Source organism: Lepisma saccharinum, chromosome 8 (assembly GCF_977018435.1).
Source record: "Lepisma saccharinum chromosome 8, izLepSacc3.1, whole genome shotgun sequence".
NCBI classification, from domain to species: domain Eukaryota; kingdom Metazoa; phylum Arthropoda; class Insecta; order Zygentoma; family Lepismatidae; genus Lepisma; species Lepisma saccharinum.
The window spans coordinates 26,730,492-26,742,616 of NC_139236.1; the positions used below are offsets into that span (position 1 = coordinate 26,730,492).

At 36.5% G+C, this 12,125-nt stretch overlaps 1 protein-coding gene across 1 annotated transcript in view; it reads left to right on the forward strand.

Moving 5' to 3' along the window:
* The window catches only part of LOC145990887 (uncharacterized), a 295,884-nt gene that overhangs the window by 30,387 nt on the left and 253,372 nt on the right, over window positions 1-12,125 (forward strand). The gene's annotated exons all lie outside the window — the stretch shown is intronic.

Genomic DNA, 12,125 nt, shown 5'->3' on the forward strand with positions numbered 1-12,125 from the left:
TAACTGTGTTTCTGTGTTCTATCTGTGCACAGTTATATGGTCGAAGCATATCCAAATTTTGTTCTCTAGTAAGTCGGCGAGTCTATACCTCTGTAGGAGTGATTCGACATGGTAGGAACATGCACAGAAGCCGATATGCGTCAATAACTAGCGAATAGAAGCCGTGAGCAGTGTAACGTCATATTTCACCACTCGCTCCGAACCTGCCCACAAGACACCTGTAACAACTAGCGTAGTGCTTATAAAAGAACTACGAAAGTGTAGTATGACAAAGCACTTTTCGAGGAGGTCCATAAGCAAAGGATGCTAAATTGAATGATTGAGTGGACTGGATTTTACAGGAGACTGACAAGAAGAATACAAAATCTGTTACAGATTTTTATCAATTGGTTTTTGCGGTCATTGGTGATAGTAATTTGATTTGAAGCATTGTTTCCATTATTGTAGCTTTGGCCGAATGTCACATGTATTGTCGTGACCGAATGCTTCAAAACACATCTTCCTCTGATTTTAGTCTGATTAGGTGATAATGTTGGGCTTTCGTGTTTACCTGTTTGCAGAACAGAATACCACTAGAAGCGTTACGTGAACAATATAACAGACCAGTAAAGGAAACATCCTTGTTCTCAATTATGCAAAACAGTGAATTGATGTGTATTTGTAGCGTATTTCACTTTACATTACTGATGTATAAATTTTATATTTTTTATATATTACAGGTAGTGCCTAACACACAGAAACGCAAATAAAGGTTGATAGACTTTTATGTGTAAGTTTGGTTTTTAACCAATGAAATGCGGCAATTTTGATACACGTGGTGGTGATATTAATACTCTAAAACTGGTACTAACTATGAGGCCTGTATTGTGAATATGATGCTTGTGGTAACAGCGGCATGCCAGACTTTCTGCTGTAGGAGGACCACAGGCTGTCAAAAGAATCGGGTGGGTCGCATCTACAAATAAAAATGTATTTTGATATTCCCACTATTATTACGTGATCCATACAAGGATAGCATATTATCCAATAATAACTAACTAACTAACTACATGTAACTCTCTAGCATTCTTAAACCCGAAGGTTTATGGCCGCAGCAACACAAACGTTCCTTCTGTCCCTATTCTGGGCAAGATCAATCCAATCTTTTCCATCCTTACCGATTTCCTTTAGATCCATCTCAAACGTTATCCTTCCATCCTCGTCTTGGCTTTCCTACAGGTCTCTTACCATCAGGTTTTCCAACAAGAATCCTGTAAATTCTTCTTCCCTCTCCCATTCGTGCCATATGGCCTGCCCACCTAAGTCTTCTTTATTATCCAGTAATATGAAATTTTAATTAACTATTGTTAATAAACAAGTTATACAAATGTAAATGTTAATGTTGTGAATTTTACGGTTGATTACATTTCAAATGATGTAGTAACAATTAAAAAATATAAACTGATGTTAGTGGTAATATTGAAAATAATCCCTATTATAGTACCGCAAACCTCCATTATACAGGAGGAGACCAGAGATCTTTGTTTCGAATCCTCAAAGATTAGTTGTATACTTAAACTTTTATTTTTGCCTCTTACATTTTGATACCATTGTTTTGTCTCCTACTTCTTTTCAATAAGCTCGCCTAATTATGCGTGGGCCATGGCCCACTTTAGCTCACCTTTGGTTAGTAGGCAGGAACTTAGCCCCTTGTTTAGGGTATGCCTTTGGGAAAGGTCATTCAGCTACTAAAGAGAGAAAAATAGGCATGTGAGAAATGGAAAATATAACAGTCAAAGAAATAACAAGAAATTATCTGATGTCCATTCACCTTTTCTTAAGCTTATTTTTAGTGTTTTTTACGAACCTGAGATTCCTGCGCCGTTTTCTCAGTGGCGTGCATCATGTCGCTTCAGTCTGTTGTTCACACATGCACGTTGTTTTTTCTCGCATATAATGACATTTATATAAAGGGAGGGTTAATGTTTTGAATTTCTTAAACCTTCACAGCATCATATTCAGACGAATGATTATGGTCATAGGAACACACAGGATTTTGTTTCAATAATTTTGTTTTTAGAATTCCTCGACACTTGAAATTGTTCCTCCACCTTATAACATTCTTCAGATCAGACTGTTGTAGAAAGAAGAGCTTATCTCCAGCTTTCCAAGATTTAACAATTTTCATTTTAAAAAAGTAAACAAGTTCGTCCCTCTTAGTGCGAGGGGGTTAGATAAGGGCTGACTTGAAGTCCTACTAGTAACAAACATGTGTGACTGGTCAGCAGGTGCTCGCAAAGCATAAACCTGTTTTCAGTCAAGATGAAAACCCATTCAATGCTGCACTCCTCTTAAGTTACATCAATCACACATGTTTGAAATTATAACTTTTATTAGTATGTGATTCTATAGCGGCAGTAACTCCTGCCAAAAGAAATAAAGAAATAAACTGCATTAATTTTGGAAACATCAAATAAAATGTTTCCATTCAAAGACAAATTAATGTTAAAAGACATCAAATTATATTAAATTTTAATTTCAAACTGTGAAATGCAAGACACATAATTTCTCAATTTTCACGTAAAATCGTAATAGGTAGCCTATATTGTATTTGCCATTTTTATTCTTGCCATTTTTTCCCTTTGCCATTTTTTCCCTTTGCCATTTTTTCCCTTTGCCATTTTTTCCCTTTGCCATTTTTTTCCGCTTGCCATTTTCACTTTGCCATTTTTTCCTTTGCCATTTTTTCCGTTGCCATTTTTTCCGTTGCCATTTTTTCCGTTGCCATTTTTTCCTTTGCCATTTTTACCTAAATTCACGTTGAATGCTTTCTTATGCCTCATGGGGTCCATGTCGTTTGTATCTTCGGCGAGTCGTTTGTCGCTCTCTTGATGTCACTAAAGGCAGGGAAGTGAATATTCTTTGGTCATAGTTTTAAGTTTTTTCAACATTAACAGAAATGTATTTTCAAGTTCTTAACATAATACAGTAAATTTAACAGGGGAACGTTGTACTGACTTCAGGATATAATAAAGTATTTACAGAAAAAAACACTTGGTGAATATATAGGCCTCGTGATTTGCCAAAAGTGGCAGAAAAAATGATGTAATATAACAAAATCAAATAAACTCAACATAAAGGCTGATGATAATGACTGTGTCTGCATTTTGGAGTGGAATTAGACGGAACCAGTGGTAATGAAATCTCGGAACTCTTGATTGAAAGGCCATAGCGACATTGTTGCCAAATTTTTTAGAGAATGGGTTACTGACTTTCTTTTACGAAACAAGAACACCACCACATAATACATGCTTTTTGTTACGGCATCGGATGTTATTGAAGTCTCTTTAAGTGAGTACTCCATTGCTTAGAAAACGTTATATTAAAGCTAATTATGTTGGTTTTTCTAAAATTATTTTCCACACGATCACATGTTTAATACTGAACTTGGAAACTTCAGTGCTGAGCCATTGTGCTCATATTTTTACTTCGCGTTTCATCCAGTAACGTGCGGGAGGTAGCCACTGGAATTGAACAAAGTAGTGTTGCCAGGCATATGGCAATTATCGTGTAAACCTTTTCTCATATAACCGGAGGGTTGTTTTTTTTTTTAAGAAAAATCTTCAGTCTTTCTTCCAACAAACTTTTTTTAATGAGTTTTTATTCCATTTTTAGCAATTACCGCTTTGTGCATGGTTTATTGATAATTATCTTCACCATTACCACACACTGATCTCCGTTGCAATGTTATTAACAGGGAACGGATTTATATGTAAATACATATTTATGTACGAAGCCAGAATCAGTTATATTTTGTATTATCTTTCCGCATCATGACATGTAGGATCGAAAATTATGCGTATTTTACATATATTAGGTTTTGGCGCACATTTTCCATATATTAGGTTTTGGCACATATTTTAGTTATTTTTCATATTATTTCCATATTTCAGAACATTTCTCAACATATACATACTCCATATTCACGCAATAACTACATGTCCCTGTGTGACTGAAAGGGTTGGGTAAATTTCTTGCGAATAACTGACAAATTTGAAATACACTGCTATTCTCTACTTCTTGCGATACTGAACGCAGTTTTAGTCAATGTAAATCCATTTTAAGAGACGACAGAAGGAAATTCAAGTTCGAACACTTACAACAAATTTTGTTATTCATTGTTTTCGAAACAGAAATTGAAAATACATTTTGTGTTGTTTTACAATTAATGTCAATGTAAGCGTACTGTATTTTATGTAGCTCGTGTAGTGTCTTATATTATTAAAAATTTTTTTTTTACAATTTTAAGTCCATATTTAACTCCATATTTTGGTGAAAATAATAAATATATATTTACATATTTAGCACATATTTACTACATATAAATCTGTTCCTTGGTTATTAGCGTCGCGCTAAGGAAGCCACGAGTCGGTACCAATTTCGAATTCTCGCTAAGGCATAGGGCATTTCATGTTGCTTCATCGTTGTTCAGTAACTATTCCTCCTCATCGTCGCGATTAATCTAGACAGGTAGAAAAATTAACCAAAAGTAAAATTAACAATATTATCGCTTGTAGAATAAATTCGTATTCCAGAGTATAAAAAATGACTTCCCATAAGACACCCAAATAAGAGAAAGTGTACCAACGTACAAATTGTTTAAATGAGTATATATTTGAAGGGGTCAAAAATGGCCTCTCCCCCCTGTAAGGTATTTTGGGGGCAGAAATGTACCCCGAGAAGCAGACGCCTGCAGTTCCATAGTTTTCCTCATCGCCCAAGTTAACGTAGTGGTAAAATTTATAATATGAATTACCATTTTCAACTATCTTCATCGCATTGTTCTTGCAGCGGAAGTATTTTGTGGAAGTCTGTAACAATGTCGAGGTAAATGTCACATAAACGGAATGACAAGGCCAGCGTGTTGATTGCTGCAGTGGCAATAAAGTTGGTTTCAAACAATGAGTTATGCTTGCGATGAATTCAAACTCTATGTAGCAATCGCTATTAAATTGTGCTACATAATATGTAACACTCCTATTGAAAACTGAAACAAGATGTCGAGCATCCCATTTCTATTTGATTTTTTTGTATTTGATTGATTTTTTTTAATATTCTGGAGGACAGGGAGTCTCTGGAGCAAAGCCACACATAACAGAAGGGAATTGGATAAAGCGAGTGGGCGGAGCGAAGCAAGTCCGTTCTCTCGCACGTGTTCATTGGTCGAGACCTCTCGAGGCACCACTTGCGCAGAGACTCGCTTTCGTTCTCTCGCTCCAGAGATTCCCTGGACAGATTATATGTTCACGATGCTGGGTGAACACTGAATTTTTGGAACTTAAGCATGGATCGGGCCTGAGACGACTCGCTCTAAAGTTGAGAGCACTAATCTTCACTTAGCAAACTCTCTTTTTACATAGCCATTAATCTTGCAGTGAAGGGACGATGTGTCACATTTCTGAGGTTTCACTTTTTTTTGTAATTGACAAAGATCTTTGAGGTCCTAATCATTAATATGTTAATTAATCTTGGAATTCTGACACTCAAATTCCGCAGCGAGTACAGTCACGGACACTTATGGGTTGTAAGAACGCCATTGACTTCCAATGGGATTATTACAACCCACAACTGTCCGTGACTGTACAACAGGCTAAAGAATGAGCATTTAATAATTCTTAATCTCTAGATCATTGTGAGGTATCTATCGTGTTTATAACCGATTCATAACATAGAAAACGACGAAACCTTTTAATGAGATATTTCAAATGCACTATTATCATGCCAGTTAAGGGTTACAATTATTTATCGCTAAATGGCGAGAACAGCTTGGTTTTTGAAAGGACGAATTTCGGGCAAAATGATGCTCAGGGGTGAGAAAAATAACAATTTGCAATAATTTATTTGGTTTATTTTACTTCGCTTTCCTGCCACCTTTGGCTAATCGCGAAGATGAGGCTTGTTGGTGATGAAATAGATGAAAGGACAATTACAAACACAGATGGGCAGGGTACAGGAGAAACCCCACGGAGAATTATGCTGGCGGGGGGGTCCAGACGCCAGAGCCTCGTTGGTCTGCAAAATTTTGTAATATTTAATAATATGTACTTATTTATTTAAGTGATGAGCACCATTTGACAACCAGGTACATCACTATGTCAAAATAGGTAATACAAATTACAAAATTGAATATATATTACAAAATAATACAATGGATCCTACAATTTTATACATCATCATAAGTTCATATTGTAGCTTTCAACAAGTTCAGCTATTAAACCTCTGGCCTTTTTTAGAAATGGTAGAATTGAGGTATTCCTCTGGGAATATATGGGAATTTTATAAGATATATTATTCAAAAAGTATTCACTATCTATTTGGGAAGATAAAATATTCTGTAAAAATTGTTCCTTTTCATCTTTCTTCTAAGGCAGTTGTATAGTAACCTAATAATAATTATAATAAATTCAAAAAATCAAGAGCCCTATCCACAGCATGGCTTTAGCCAAAATACCCACCTAAGTTGAATTCTCACGAAAGAAATCGAATATGTAAGGCCCTGGCAACTCTGAATCTCCACTCAATACGATCCATCCGTTCATCGGGCCAACGATCCAGCAAGCAGGGCGTAACGCAATGGCGTGTCTGGTGCCACTGTGATGGTAATTCAAGGATAAGGTCATTCGCCACCGGTTGCATAAGTTACATATCGCGGTTACAACCTCTTTTTTTTTGCTTCTTTTTTGCATGCAAACGATGTGTTTTGTGGGGGGGGGGAAGCATTTTGGTACCATAGGATTTCACACTGGCTGACTAGTTGGTTTGTTTGGGTTCAGTCTCCAGAGTTCCGTCCGCTTTGCCTTCCGATGTCCACACCAGGTTGAATACCTTTAACACAAGTTTTTAAAGTTTAAAATAAACACCTCCCGTTTTATTATACATTTTCCTAATGTTTTAAACGCTGTTTTTAAATATTTTTCAAATTAATCTGTTCCGTTCAGTATTTCAACGTTCAGTGCTGCTAACACCGATGTATTGTTATGACATTGACAGAAACATATTGATTTACTTGACAAACATATCTTGATCTGTTAAAGGGATTTGTGAAATACATTGAAACTTACATTAACTTCTTAAATCAGACTTCACAGCTCTTTATAGGCAAGTATATCCGTTTATCTTATCAAATATGCGTTCAGGAAATAATAAACCAAGCTTATATTTTAACAAATAAGATCTTATTTGCTTCAGATGTTGGTTTTTAGGTCGCCGGTGAAATGTCTCATTTCCAACGTAAATCTTCTAAACCGTTTCACCAGAATAACAGATATAGCAATTATTAACTAACCAACTTGTAGTTCGTGAAAATATAGCAGTCACAAGCAACCACATGCAAACACAGATGATTTAAAGATTATCGTCCAGATTGCAATACACAGGTCGGCACCTAACCATCACTACAAATTTATTTGTTTGGATTAGTAAGATCGTCGCACGCTGCTGCTGACTATTGATTTTTTTTTTCACTTTCTCATCCATTATTATTGCATTTTTTTTAAAAAAAAAGTTAGCTATATCATGAACTTCCGCAAAACAGTCCCATCAACTCAGTCTTCTAGTGAGAGAGTTTTATGTGAAAATGTAACTTCGCACCCTGGCGGTAGATGTTGAAACCTTATTGTAGATCACAGTTCCTTTTTGAAAACCAGAGCAAGCATGTACGTCCTCGAAGAAAGGCTCATAATGAAGGACATTTTTAAAGGGTTTCGCACTGTCTTCATGTAATTTACTGTCCAGGGAAGATGTGGCAATTCGTGCGTGTTAAATAAAAGTCTGCTCTGTAATATATGGCTTGTAAGAAGTTATCGTTTAGATATGTAGAAATGACTAAGCTTTCTAGACTTTAAATCGCCATATGACTGTAGCAACTATACCATGCATTGGTAGTATTTACCCTGAAATTTACAATGACGTACCGTTAAAATTCAACAGTTTGTCTGTTAATTTTTAAAAAAATGGAATGTAGTAGTTTTTTTCGTAAGCCCATGCACATTTATGTTGTCACCCCTTTGTGTTGTGGTTAGAGAAGTAAACATGGCGTACGGTAATCTCTTGAACTATTACACGCCGGAACATACCTGTTTTTCATAGATACATACAGGGTGAAAGGTAATAGCGCAAACTGACACAGGTGAAAGTACACGATAATAGAGGCAAAAAAGTCTCAGTAAACATGGGTCTGCAAACAAGCAGTTTTCGAGATAATCGCGAATGTGTGATTACAAGACGCCATTGATTTCATTGTAAGTGTCGTCCTAGTTGGTTAAATGCTAATAATGTGTGCGAATGTGTGGGTACAAGCCGTCACTGACTTCAGTGTTTGTAAACGTCGTTCTGGTTGCTAAAATACCAATAATACGAAAATGTTATGTTTCGTAAACAAAGAGCAAACCTCGGACCGCTCAAGGAGTAGAGCACTCGGTGTTTAAAAAATGCAATCAATGACTGCTTGTAACCACACATTCGCACACATTATTAGCATTTTACCAACTAGGACGACGTTTAGAAACAATGAAGTCAGTGGCGGCTTGTAATCACACATTCGCGATTATCTCGAGAACTGCTCGTTTGCAGACCCATGTTTACTGAAACTTTTTTGCTTCTATTATCGTGGCCTTTCACCTGTGTCAGTTTGCGCTATTACTTTTGAGACACCCTGTATATACTGCAGCATTAAGACATAAGTTGCAGGAAAAGACTTTCAAATTTAAGTTTGAGTAGTTTGTATAAAGACACATGATTGTAAATTTCAGTTGTGTGTACCATGATTTTTTTTAAAAAATTGCATAATTATAATTACACTAATTCCCATTAATTTTGTAACAGGCGTTAATACTTTAAAAAACAGTCACGGGCATGTTGGATGGCAGCGAAAGTTGACGGTCTTAAACTGCTATTTCTGCAGCCAACATTGTTTAGTGTATTAATAATCTAATTGTAATCATGGGGTCCCGGGTTCGATACCCGGTGGAGGCACAAGTGGTTCGGATCCCACTTTAAACTTTAGGTCCAGTCCCGACTAGCCTTACTGTGCATAAAGTGGACTTAAAACACCAAATCAACCAACCATTAATAATCTAAAAAAGTTGAGTGTCGTTAACATCTGGTATTTTGTTCGAAAACATGTAACGCCAACAGCAAAGATAATAGAAGAGAAATAGTCCGTGGCTATTTCCATTTTTTTTATTCCACATCATGTGTTGTTTTAAGGAATGTAATTCTGGTGATCTGAAGCACATATTGTTCTCCACTTTTTTGACATTGTTATTTTAATTCGTGGTGATCACATTGTGTAGAACAGGCCGAATGTAAACGGTGATGGACAACCATTTCTTTTGCCGTTGGGTGTACCTCTTAGTCTCCAGTCTCAGTTTTCATCGTCAGAACCTTCGTATTCATTTCTTCCCATGAAGACGTGTAAATACTGTATCTATTTCTTCCTTATTCCTTTCATTCTTTCAGTATTTCTTTCTTCTGTCAATTCTCCAATCATCCATTTCTTTTTCATTACCTCCTTCGTTAAAATCTACCCATTTTTTAAATGCTTTCAAGTAGCCTATTTCTTCTTTTCTTACCCTTCCGTTTACTTATTTTTTTCCAAATACACACACCTCAAACATTCCTCCTTTGGCTCATCCCTCTTCCACATTGTCTTATACAAAATAGACTTAACCACATGAAAGACTTGTCATTATAATTTTACAGATTTTAGTTTGTAATAGTTTCATACATCTGGCTTTTTTAAAAAAATAAAGGTAAATGGAGGGGCTATAGCACCCACCACACCACCCTCGGACACGCCACTGAGTAATACACACTTATTCTTTCAAAATTTATATCAGAATGCGTAATGTGCAGAAAACTATGATTCATGATGAATATTTCAAGAAAAATAAACTTCGCTTTACAACTTTGTTGGATTGTTCGCGACAATGAAGATGAGTGATTAGAGGAAACAAATGCAATTCACTGACAGGGCGTAGATCTCAGAATCTTTAGTGACCTATCAACACTCTAATCAGAACTGTATCGCGGATAAGCCTCAAATTTGCTTCAGGATATGCTGCATGAATCTGTTTCATATTGCTCATAGCTTCGTAGTTAAATTACTTCGGAAACCGATTTCGAAAAATGGAACCCAAGAATTTGAATACCCATTTCCCCGCCATCTGAAATATTTTATAGCAATTTTGCAGACGAACATGAATTTCCCTTGTATGTGTTTTGTCCCTATGAACAACTGTGGGAAAATTAATTACAAACGCCCTTGTCTTTTAATTAATAAATGTTCATGTTAGATCAAGAAGTGAAAGGCGAATCGATGATTTATGGCATTAATTCTGTTGATTTTTTATCCTTGCTATTTATGCCGAATAATGGGGAAAGAAAGCATACAAATTATCTGGAAAAACTCTATATTCCTGTGCGAATTGTAATTGTCGATAAATCAAGTATGTTCATGACCTGGGAGGCCAAAGAAAGTTATAGGAAGTAACATTGAAGTCAAGACAGTTAGTAATATATGTGTACATGCACATATATATTGTTTTTATTTTACATCAATTGCTCCTTCATTGGTTAAACCTGGACGAATGAGGTTGAATGATGAATTGGCATTTCTGAAACAATGTGCTGGAAGAATCCTCCATGCTTTGATTCTCAGGACACCAAAGCGAAAGGATCCTTGCACATTATTCATATAATAATAATAAATTTTATTTATAATAATGATCATAATATAATTATTCGTTCTTTTAAGTATTATTAATGACAATTATTATTATTATTATTATTATGTGAAAAAATTAAGAGATGGCGGAAATGTAGAGATTTTCGCTTCGCTATTTTTACCGTGCTTCATTTTCTCTGTCAGCTGTTAGAGCAATGGCACGGTATAACGTAGACCCGGTTCCAGTCGCTTTAAAATTTCTATGTAAATTCTACTGCGCCTAAAATTGACTAATTCGACTGTTAGTGCCTGTAAATGCCTAAAATCTTTACACGGAACAACTATATATATATAATTTATTTATTTTACATATTTTTGGATGAGAGGTTTCAATATTCACACTTTGAAAAGTTACATCTTGTCATGGGCCTTTTTGTTTTTAATGTGTAGCCTATTGTTGTGCCTCTCCTCTTCAAATTCTAGCGTTTTTTGTCTGCCCATTTGTGCAATTTTAGTACAGAAATCCTGAATGCGGAATGCAAGCACTAAAATCGTTTAAAAATTGGCATAGAAATTAATCAAAATGCAGGCATTTTGAAAATACTAAAAAGAACTCCTCGATGGCGTAGTGGTAATGTTGTAGGCTTGTATTAAATGGGTCCCGGGTTCGATACTTGATGGAGGCACATAGTGGTCCGGATTCCATTTTTTAAACTGCAACACTCCTATCCGTGTATAAAGTAGACTCAAGCTCAAAATCCTGAGCCCTCCTCCGTGGCAGAGTGGTTAGCACATCGCGCTACGACGCCAGGAGTCCCGGGTTCGAATCCTGGCCTGGGCATTTATGATTGCGAATGTCCATTCATCAATTTCATCATATCATCACTCATCCTCATCTTCGCAAATTAGCCAATCAATCAATCAAAATCCTGAAAGCAGGAGGTCAGTATTAAAAGCCACTAAGAGAGAGAGAAAAATCAAATCAAACAGGCAATGAAAGAAGCAGATTTAAGGACCCCGCCACAGAGACTCCGGAAGCGCTGCAACAGAACGGAACAGTTTCGCTTCCGGCGTCACAGTGGGCGATAACACTTTATATAACAACCTGCAGACTTCTGGCACGGAAATTCCGGCTTCCGTTCCGGGCTTTTCCTTGTAGTGCGCGTTACACCATTTGATTTCAATAGAAGCAGACAACAGAAGTTCTTTTGCGGGATGTTTCCGTGTTTCGCCGCTTCTCGGTGGGCGTCAAGTTTCAAACGCACGGCCATGAAATTAGGCGGGTGGCAGAAGTTCGCGCTGTTGTCACGTCGGAACACAACCCCGTTCGGAGGTTTAAGAAAATAAAAGATTTCATTGTAGAGTTGATATTTGTAATCCATGTGATACAAACTGACAGTATTTGCTCGAAAGGTCAGGG